This window comes from Cebidichthys violaceus, unplaced genomic scaffold (genome assembly GCF_023349555.1).
Source record: "Cebidichthys violaceus isolate CVI_PGR_0920_01 unplaced genomic scaffold, fCebVio1.0.p SCAF_3, whole genome shotgun sequence".
NCBI classification, from domain to species: Eukaryota; Metazoa; Chordata; class Actinopteri; order Perciformes; family Stichaeidae; genus Cebidichthys; species Cebidichthys violaceus.
In genome coordinates this window covers 20,025,685-20,034,729 of record NW_027176483.1, presented here as the reverse complement: position 1 = coordinate 20,034,729, position 9,045 = coordinate 20,025,685, and the positions used below count along the sequence as shown (strand labels likewise).

The window sequence follows — 9,045 nt, the reverse complement described above, 5'->3', positions numbered from 1 at the left end:
AGGCACTCCACTTTGGCAGTCCATTCCAATCTAATCCAATCTAATTTGCTGTGTTGAGCCAGACCAGACAGATCAATCTCCAAAATGCCAACCTTCTGGATCCATGTCAGAGAGTAATTTGCAGAGTCATCCATGCAGTGTCTTGTTCAAATCCGATTTTTTTTTTGCTTTTGCTTTTCAATGATAATGAGAAGACCTCTACGCATGTCAGTTCCACTGGGGCAACTTCATGACAATGTACTTGTAGCAAATGCAGAGTTATAGTGTGAAGCAGAAGAGGAATGTTATAGTTACCCTGAGGAAAATTTCTACAAAGTAGAAAAGAGTGGGTAATGCTTTATAATACAGCCCGCAACTTACAGTTTAAGGACCCGACCCAAAAGGGGAAGGTCTATTTAACTTAAACTAGGAAATAGTAATGACAGGCACATGTTTCAGCCCCTTCAAAATATGGTAGTAAGAAACATTAGGAAGGCTCAAGCTGATGTTTTTATTAGAGTAATTAGTGATGCAAGGGGAAATGGGAAGTTCCAATAACTACTGGAAGAAATGATGATCAACAAGAGAACCTGAACTTAAAATTAATGGAAGGTCATGACATAAAAGCAAGTGCGTTCAACAACTTTTTTATTAACTCAGTTAAACAGCTGGCCCAAAGCTTCTCCTCCAGAACCATAGCATATACCCCAATCAATGATATGAAACCAACTTTTAGAATAACAGAAATATCTGAATCAGAAGTGGTAAACATCACAAGGTCTTTAGGAGAATCAAAAGCAAATGGTGCTTATGCTTTGGATACCACTTTTTTAAAATGACATAAGGATGCCCTAGTCTGCCCTACTGCTCATCTGATCAATGTGTCATTTGTGAAAATATTTTTTCCAAGCACCTGGAAGTCAGCTGTTGTAACCAGCCATTTTCAAGGCTGGTGACCAAACAACTGTAGGGAACTACAGACCCATTGATATTGTACATGTCGTGTCCAAAGCGTCAAAGAAATGAGTATCAAAGCAGCTGACCACTCACCTGAATGATGGGTCATATCCCTCTGCACCCAATGGACAGAAACAGCCAACTGCTATTTTCTTGAAAATATAAAATCAAAATTAGATGAAGGTGGTGAAACAGATGCAGTTTTTCTTGATTTAAAGGTTTTCGATACAGTGAACCATGAGGTAACTCCTTTTTTAATTTCTCCTCTGATGCCATCAAATGGATGAAATCATATTTAACAAACAGGAAGCAAAGTGTATGTGTTGGCAATCAACATACCTTAACTGCAACATTGGTGTTCCTCAGGAAAAAATACTGGGTCCTATTTTGTGTACATTAATGACCTGCCTTTAGTCTGTCAACATTCAAATGTATGCTGATGACACAGTTCTTTATGTGCATGCTAAAAACAATATCAGCCTCTCTGGCCCCCCCCTCAAACCTGACCAATGAGGAAATGTTTATGCTCATGTCATCATTCAGCCGCTGGTGGTTCAGCAAATGATGTGGGCTTCGTAGATAATTGGTTAGACTTTCCTGGGAAGACCTGCTCTGATTAGCAGAGATGGTCAGAGTTGAGACCAGGAAGCAGAGTTGCAGTACACACTTCTCTGCCCTTCCATTAGAGCAGTTACCCCCCTAAAACCCTACAGAGACTCTGTCTGCCCCACGGCTAGTTCAATTAATTAAATCAAAAGTAAACAGAAGAGGAGTTATACAAAATAACCTTAATAAAAGTTAACACCACCAACGCAACAGTGCAACAAAATAGGAAATTAATTGTGGACTCAGATATCAGATCTTTCATCTAAAGCCATACTTGTGAATGATTTATGAATATCAGATAATCATTGATTTATTTTGTCTCAATGAAACCTGGCTGTGTCATGAGGAATATTAGAGGCGGGGGAAAGAATCAATACAGCATAGTGTCACAATATTTTCACCTGAATGCTCACCTGAAGCATACGTTTTAGAGGGAACCAACTCTCCATCCTTATATCTGGCAAAAGCAGCCTTAAATCGCTGTGTGGGAGCATTTTGGATATAATGATCAGGGAGTTGTGTGAACCGCAGAGTAATTCCACAGTTTAATCATCATAGTGTGAAAAAAAGCTTTATTGTTGATCTTCATCGACCTAGATTCAGTAAAAATATGCAATCTGGAGATCCACATTAATACTTTCTATAGTCGCTGGTCTGATACACTGAACAACAAATCTGCGTTGAAATCGACAGAGCTAGTAACGTTAGCAACGTTGACGGCAACAGCTGTTCTTCAGCAGTATGGAGCAGAGCCCTATGGAGGTTACACTATGGTGCGTTCAAGCTCTGTTTAATAGAAATGTACATTGGACGAAAGCAGATTATAAAGTTATCATGATGTGTTCACATGTAATCTTGTAAAATGTAGTGGAAATGACACAAAGCTGGTTGAAAATCAGCAACGTATCTTTTTAATGGAAATACCCAGGGGCTGAGGGGGTAGAGCGGTCAGGGGGGTTCGATCCCAGGCCCGCTGCTGTCTAAGTGTCTTTTGGCAAGATACCGAAGCCCAAAGTGCTCCCTGTGAGTGTGTGTGCGTGTGAATGTTATCACTCCCGCATGCATGACTCGACACGATGAATACAAAATGTTTTGATCCATGTAAGGAAACCTGAACCCAACCTGCAGCCGATGGGTCCCGACAAAAACCTTGTGTTAGCTCAGTTTTGAATTGTCAGGTTTAAGATGTAAAAACCAAACGTGATGGCTTGATGATGTCAGGTCCGACTGTAGATCCTTGACACTGTGAGATGACATGTCGATACCTCTGTTGGCCGGTGTTATGTTGTGTAGGTCACTGGAGGCTCTTCATCATATTGAAGTCAGGTTTTAAATTGTGAAGTGTGTCTCCAGCTTCTCAGGCCGACTGCCCGGTTGACCAATAATGTCAGATATAATCCTCTGCCATCAGCTTTCTACTGCAGTGTCACAGTGTGCCTCTGGGATTAAGGCTCATCCCCTGCATGTGCGACTGTGTGGATGTCTGTTGCTTTCTTCTCCTGATCTACTGACCACAGATCAAACCAAACCCACCTACTGGTGCAACTTTGATGGGAAGGAAGGGGATTAAGGCCAGCGAGTTCAAACCATATCTTTATATCGGAGGCTTGTTTTTCCATTCTAGACCTCAGGTTCATATTGGAAAATGTGTTTTTTTGTTGCACTGCACTCTAAGCTAGTTAATATGAAAATATAAATGTCTCTCTCAATCTAACGAGCCGGTGTAGTCATCATCGTTGCCTTTAGCAGACCAAATATTTGCAGATTTGCTGCACATCGTCCTTAATGATGATCTGCATAGCTTGATCAGATGAACTGCCCTTTTGTTTGCAACATATCAACTGAACTCTTCATCTCCTCCGTTGTCAGTGAATCAATCAGGCTGATCTTAATCACCTCTTTGCGGATATCGTTTTCCTTTTGGAGGGACGAGATCTGGAATTTCAGCTTCCCTCATTTTGTTCTCCGCGTTGGTGTTCTCCTTAATCTGTTTCTGAGAAACTTTGATGTGGACCGTCTGCTTGTCAGTTTGGCTAAAAGATGAGTTGGTTATTCAACTCTAACCAATATTGACAAATGAGGAGCCTGATGATAAACATGATACAGTTATTGCGAAGGAGTTCTTTCCTCTCTTTGCCTAAAGGCAAAGTAAACACCAGAAACATTAGGTTCATCTGTGTGAGTGTGTGTGTGTGTGTGTGTGTGTGTGTGTGTGTGTGTGTTTGTGCATGATTTGGCTGTTTCCCTCCAAGCTTGAACTACTAATGAGCACACAATAAGTGCTGCATATGGTCTGCCTCTGGTGCAGTACACACACACACACACACACACACACACACACACACACACACACACACACACACACACACACACACACGCATACCCAGCATACAAAAAGATGACCACCTGGCAACAAAGTCACAAAGTCAAGGTGCAATTACGAGCAGGGTCGTCCTTCAATCAGAGGATCGGTGGTTCGATCTCCGACTCCGCCAGTCCATGTCCATGTGTCCTTGGGCAAGACACTTCACCCCAATTTGCTCCTGTAGGCTGTTCCTACAGTGTGTGAATGGGTGTGAATGTTAGTTTGTCCTGATGGACAGGTGGCACCTTACATGGTAGCCTCTGTCATCAGTGTATGAATGAATGTGAATGTGTGAATGATGACATGTAGTGTTAAAGCGCTTTGAGTGGTCAGAAGACTAGAAAAGAGAAATACAAGTACAAGTCCATTTACCATTTACACACAGAAAACCAAAATAAGACTGGGAAAGCCAAAAGAAATGCCAACATAGCACTACCGGCATTCATCACACACGCTTACAAACATCCGCACACACACACACACACACACACACACACACACACACACACACACATCCTCTCTAGACAGGAAGTTAAAATGAAGTGTGAGCACTTCATTATTGCTGAAATGCACCAGGTCAAACAGAGGAGTAGCAGAAACAGACCTTATGCAACTAGAAAGGTGCAGATTTCCTCCAGATGTGTCTACAACAACCACTGCTGTAACGTTTGATTGAATGAATCACGAATCACACAAACAGCTGTCAGCTCCGCCTCAAAGGCGTAATTGTGACTTTGAGCGTTTCTCTACAATACGCGTGTACACAGGTTTTGTTGAGGCTGATGCCCCGAAGCCATGGACAGACACCGAGATGCATTCGCACTTTGGGCCGATCTCATTTCCTCCCGGGAGAGATAATAATAAAAAATAAAAAAATACTACCTTTTTGGTTGAATTAAACAAAAGTTTTTTACAAAATGGATTGCATTTTAGAAGAGATCTTGAGGAGAAACAAGCCACTAACAGTTGGTGAGCCCGTCTATCTCTATGTCTTTCCTCTGTTCTCTTTCCTTTTCTCCCTGAAATGGCATTACTGTAGTAGCCCAAAAGAGAAGAGAGAGAGAGAGAGAGAGAGAGAGAGAGATAATAAATGCACATCTAACAAAACCGAAACATGCAGACAGAGGGTCATCATCACAGTATCTGTGCAAAGCTGCAGGACTTTTCCATCATTGTAGAGAAAGCACCTCATCAACAATCTCCGCTCTCCAAGCCGTCACATCTGTCACTCCCCTACTGCACCTCCCACTCCATCTCTCCGCCCTCCCTTCCCTGCACCCTTCCATCCATCCATCCCCCTCCCACCGGCCACCCATATGTCTCTTTTATTCCAAGGCCCGCCCCCTTACCCGCGACCCCTTCTCCCCTGACCAGTGAGACAAATGGCACGTTCTTGCATGTACTGCAGTACAGAAGCGGACCGTACCATTGCGCATGTGGTGGGTGAGTGGCAGCAGGGAGGAGTGCTGCAGAGAGGGAGGGAGGGAGAGAGAGAGAGAGAGAGAGAGAGAGAGAGAGAGAGAGGCTGGCACTATCCTTTCCTGTCCTAATCCCTCAGCCCAGTCTGTTGTGATGATGCTCTTTACCGATACAGTAGAAACTTCACACTAGAATATTAAGAACGTTTTTTTTGAGAGTTCTGGACACCATCGCTTGGATGTAAACAGTTGGATCTGTTCTGGTAAGAGAAGTGATTTTCAATGCAGTTGAAGTTGTTTGTGTTGTATTTGACTTTTGGGAAATTAATTGATTCTCAACCCAAAAATGACCTTTTAAGATTTCGGAGCACAGTCAGATATTTAAAATTGTTATTTTTTGATTTTGTTCTATGGCTTTAATAAGTGTAATTCTCAGATAAAATGCAGCATTGACACGTGGAAATGATGCATCTGAGCAGAGAGTAGATAATCTAACGTTTAGAGCATTATCAGATCAGACAACAGAACTTTAGCTCCAGTAGAAGGTGACCAGCTGTATGTACACAGGTCGTATGGTGTGTAATGCAGAGAGAGCACAGAGGGAGAAGAATACACATTGTGAGGAGTTTAGAGTCCTTAACGAGGATCAACGTGAATGGGGACAGACGTCTATTATAACAGGCAGGACGCACCAAAGCTTCTATTTAGCAGGGATTGCTTGCCAACAACATTATGTAATCAATGCACACACACACACACACACACACACACACACACACACACACACACACACACATCTCACGTTACATTCTTTCTGTTGCAATATGTACTCCATTTAATAGCATTTTTACAATGGGTTCAGGACCTCTATTATGTCACTGTTTACTCAGTTGCTGTGTAACATTGCCTTGACATCTAAAGGTGAACTATAGCAGATGTAGAAGCTGGGCTTTGGTCTCTGGGGCTTCCATAACTGATCTATGACAAAGCATCTTGTAAAGCGACCCAAAGTGTACATCTGTCCGTGTGGTAGACATGCAGCCCCACGCACCCTCTTACCTTTAAGTCTATCTCAAAAAGGAAATTATTTCCTTCAGAGGTGATTGTTTTCCTTCAAAATGAGTCGCAATGTTGAACAATGTTATCAACAGAATTGGGCAATCCTTCAAACTTCGTCACCTCCGATTTCAGTCTTGACCATTTTGGCACATATAAGAAGGACATTAGGATACAATGTGCATCCTAATGACTTCGTCGATCCCGAGAATTCACGTCTTCTGCAACCAACAGGTTCAGACTGACATGCAGACAACTGTTGAATGAATTGCCATGAAATGTTTTGTGTTCTCCTGAAGGATGAGTTGTAGTGAATGTGGTGAACCCCTGACTGTTACCCATCATCGGGTGAAAATCTCAATTTCATCGGCATGTTATTATTGTCACTGCAAGCGGGCTGTCGTGCCGAAATTAGCATTTATCTACACGACAGTGGGCATAGCCACAGTGCTAGCATGGTTGCAGACTCTTAGGGCCGTCATACACCAGGCACAAAGCAGCGCAGCTATCATTGCTCGCTTCAGTCCGTCATTTTCACGCCCAGTGCTCATTTTTTGTAACTAGCAAAAAGACGATTTTTTTCTTTTCTGGTCCAAAGACGGAGGATGTTGTATGTTGTCAAGATTGTGAAGCCCTCTCAGGCAAATGGACGATTTGTGATATTGGACTATAAAAATAAAAATAGTATTGAATGCTCCGTTTGCCATAGTTTGCAACGGTAGCGCTTTTAATTCCGTCACCTGCCGGCTCAGACGTCGCCATGTTGAGAGCAAGGCAATCGAAATGCTCCCCATCTCATATTATGCACCTTTATATAGGTTATCGGTGCATTTGCTCATATGTAGTCAAACGGAGTTGTTGATGGGACAGAGGATTGGGAGATACTTGTTCCTTCCTGTCCTTCACAATATGCAACGGCAACATTAACTCGGCACCCCCCCATCAATGGACAGTGACAAATAATAAACGAGGCGTCCTCCTAATCAGTAAGCACAATATGAAACTCAACAATATAAGACCTAGGGCTGCATTGCATAGTTGGAAGCTTCAATCGTAATGTTGACGTTCAACTCTTTTATACATTCTATTCATTGTGTTTTTAAAGGTCGATATGTCTGCACAGTTGCAGATAAAGATCACGCTACACTAATATTATTCATATTTGTAGAATTACATTCCTAGTGGTGGCTGCATAGGATTGTTTATTAAGACTCCAAACATTTCGTTGTAAAGTCCAACAGTCAATGTATTGAAATATTTTTTCAAATGTTTTGAAAAAAGGTGTAGTTATTTCCAAAATTCACATCTTTTTATCTGCTGAGTAATATAATGTATTTGCTGGCGTTAAGCCTTTCAAAACTAAATTTGTGTGCTTACTTCTCCAATATGCCAACACCGCCAATTGAATTGAATTGTTTGATGTCATGGCCTTCCAAAACTGTGAAAAAGTAACCATTTAATTTTTCCCCGCTTCAGTTAAAAACAACTTGGTTAGGGTCAGGAGAAGAGTGGGTTCGGTTAAAAACATGCATGGTCATGGTAAAAAGAAACTAGAGGCAATCTATTGGATGTGTGTGCATGGACACGAATTGTATGGTTTTTGTTGGTGTAGCTCAGGACAAATACAATGCAATGGAAAGTTAATTGGAATCCTTTTTATGTTTTTTATTTAGACACATCCACGTGACTGGGCAACGGTCAGAGGTAGTGATGTAGTAATGAATATGGACAAAGACCACTTATGTTGGGCAGGAGGGGAGGTGGATGGGTCCAACAAACACAGGACTTTCATCCACGAGACTGGTGTCCCAGAGTGTCGTTGTGGTTCTGTTGCCTAAACCTAACATCGGTATTGTTGCCTAACACTAACTGTACGTAGTTATTTGAAGTATAGCCGTGATGTAATTCCTAAACCTAAGGCAGTGGTTTTGATGCTTAATCCTCACTTCAGTGTTGCATCCATACGTCATCCTGAAAAAAAAAAGAAGTCATACCGAGCAACACAAAAAAAAACAGACAATACTTGTCCCTGTACAGGAAACCAACAGATTGTAACATTTTGTCAGGCAAACACATATGTATATATACATACAATATATATATATATATATATATATATATATATATATATATATATACACATATATCAATGTCTATATTGATGAAGGAATTGTGTCATTTTCCTTGTGAGGACAGTCGCATATTGACACCAGTTTGAGTAGACTGGTGTCTTGTATGAAAGTCCATGCTTGTTTCATCATGTTTCAGCCAATGTATTATGCACAGTATACTCTACATAATTAATGACCATTAAAGCGCATGTTGTAGATGTTTTAGTTTCCCTTCCTTCCAGGCATCCACTGCTTTTCCTTCATTGCTGTAGCGTAGGTAGGCCAGTAATCCATCACACTGAACAGCACGTCTGCATTTAGTTTTAGTCAAAGTTATATTATGGAACCGTTAAGTTAAAGGAAGTGTAGCACCCCGCCCTCTGGCTCCCCCACAGGTAAACACCGTTAGCTCTGTCAGCAATGTTTTGCCCTAGTTTGTACCGTTAGCGCTGCTAGGTGTGAGCCGCCGGCTCAGGCGTCACCATGTTTGAGAGACGTTGAGAGGCAATCGAAATGCTCCCAAATCTTGTATTGTGCACCTTTAAATAAACAC

General features: G+C 41.8%; 1 protein-coding gene across 1 annotated transcript in view; it reads left to right on the top strand.

The window, feature by feature from the left end:
* Positions 1-5,461: 5,461 nt before the first annotated feature.
* sv2bb (synaptic vesicle glycoprotein 2Bb) overlaps positions 5,462-9,045 on the top strand; it is a 42,379-nt gene continuing 38,795 nt past the window's right edge. Inside the window, exon 1 of the mRNA XM_068722349.1 lies at positions 5,462-5,588. The gene's annotated coding sequence lies outside the window, so the exon portion shown is untranslated. The remainder of the gene's footprint in view (positions 5,589-9,045) is intronic.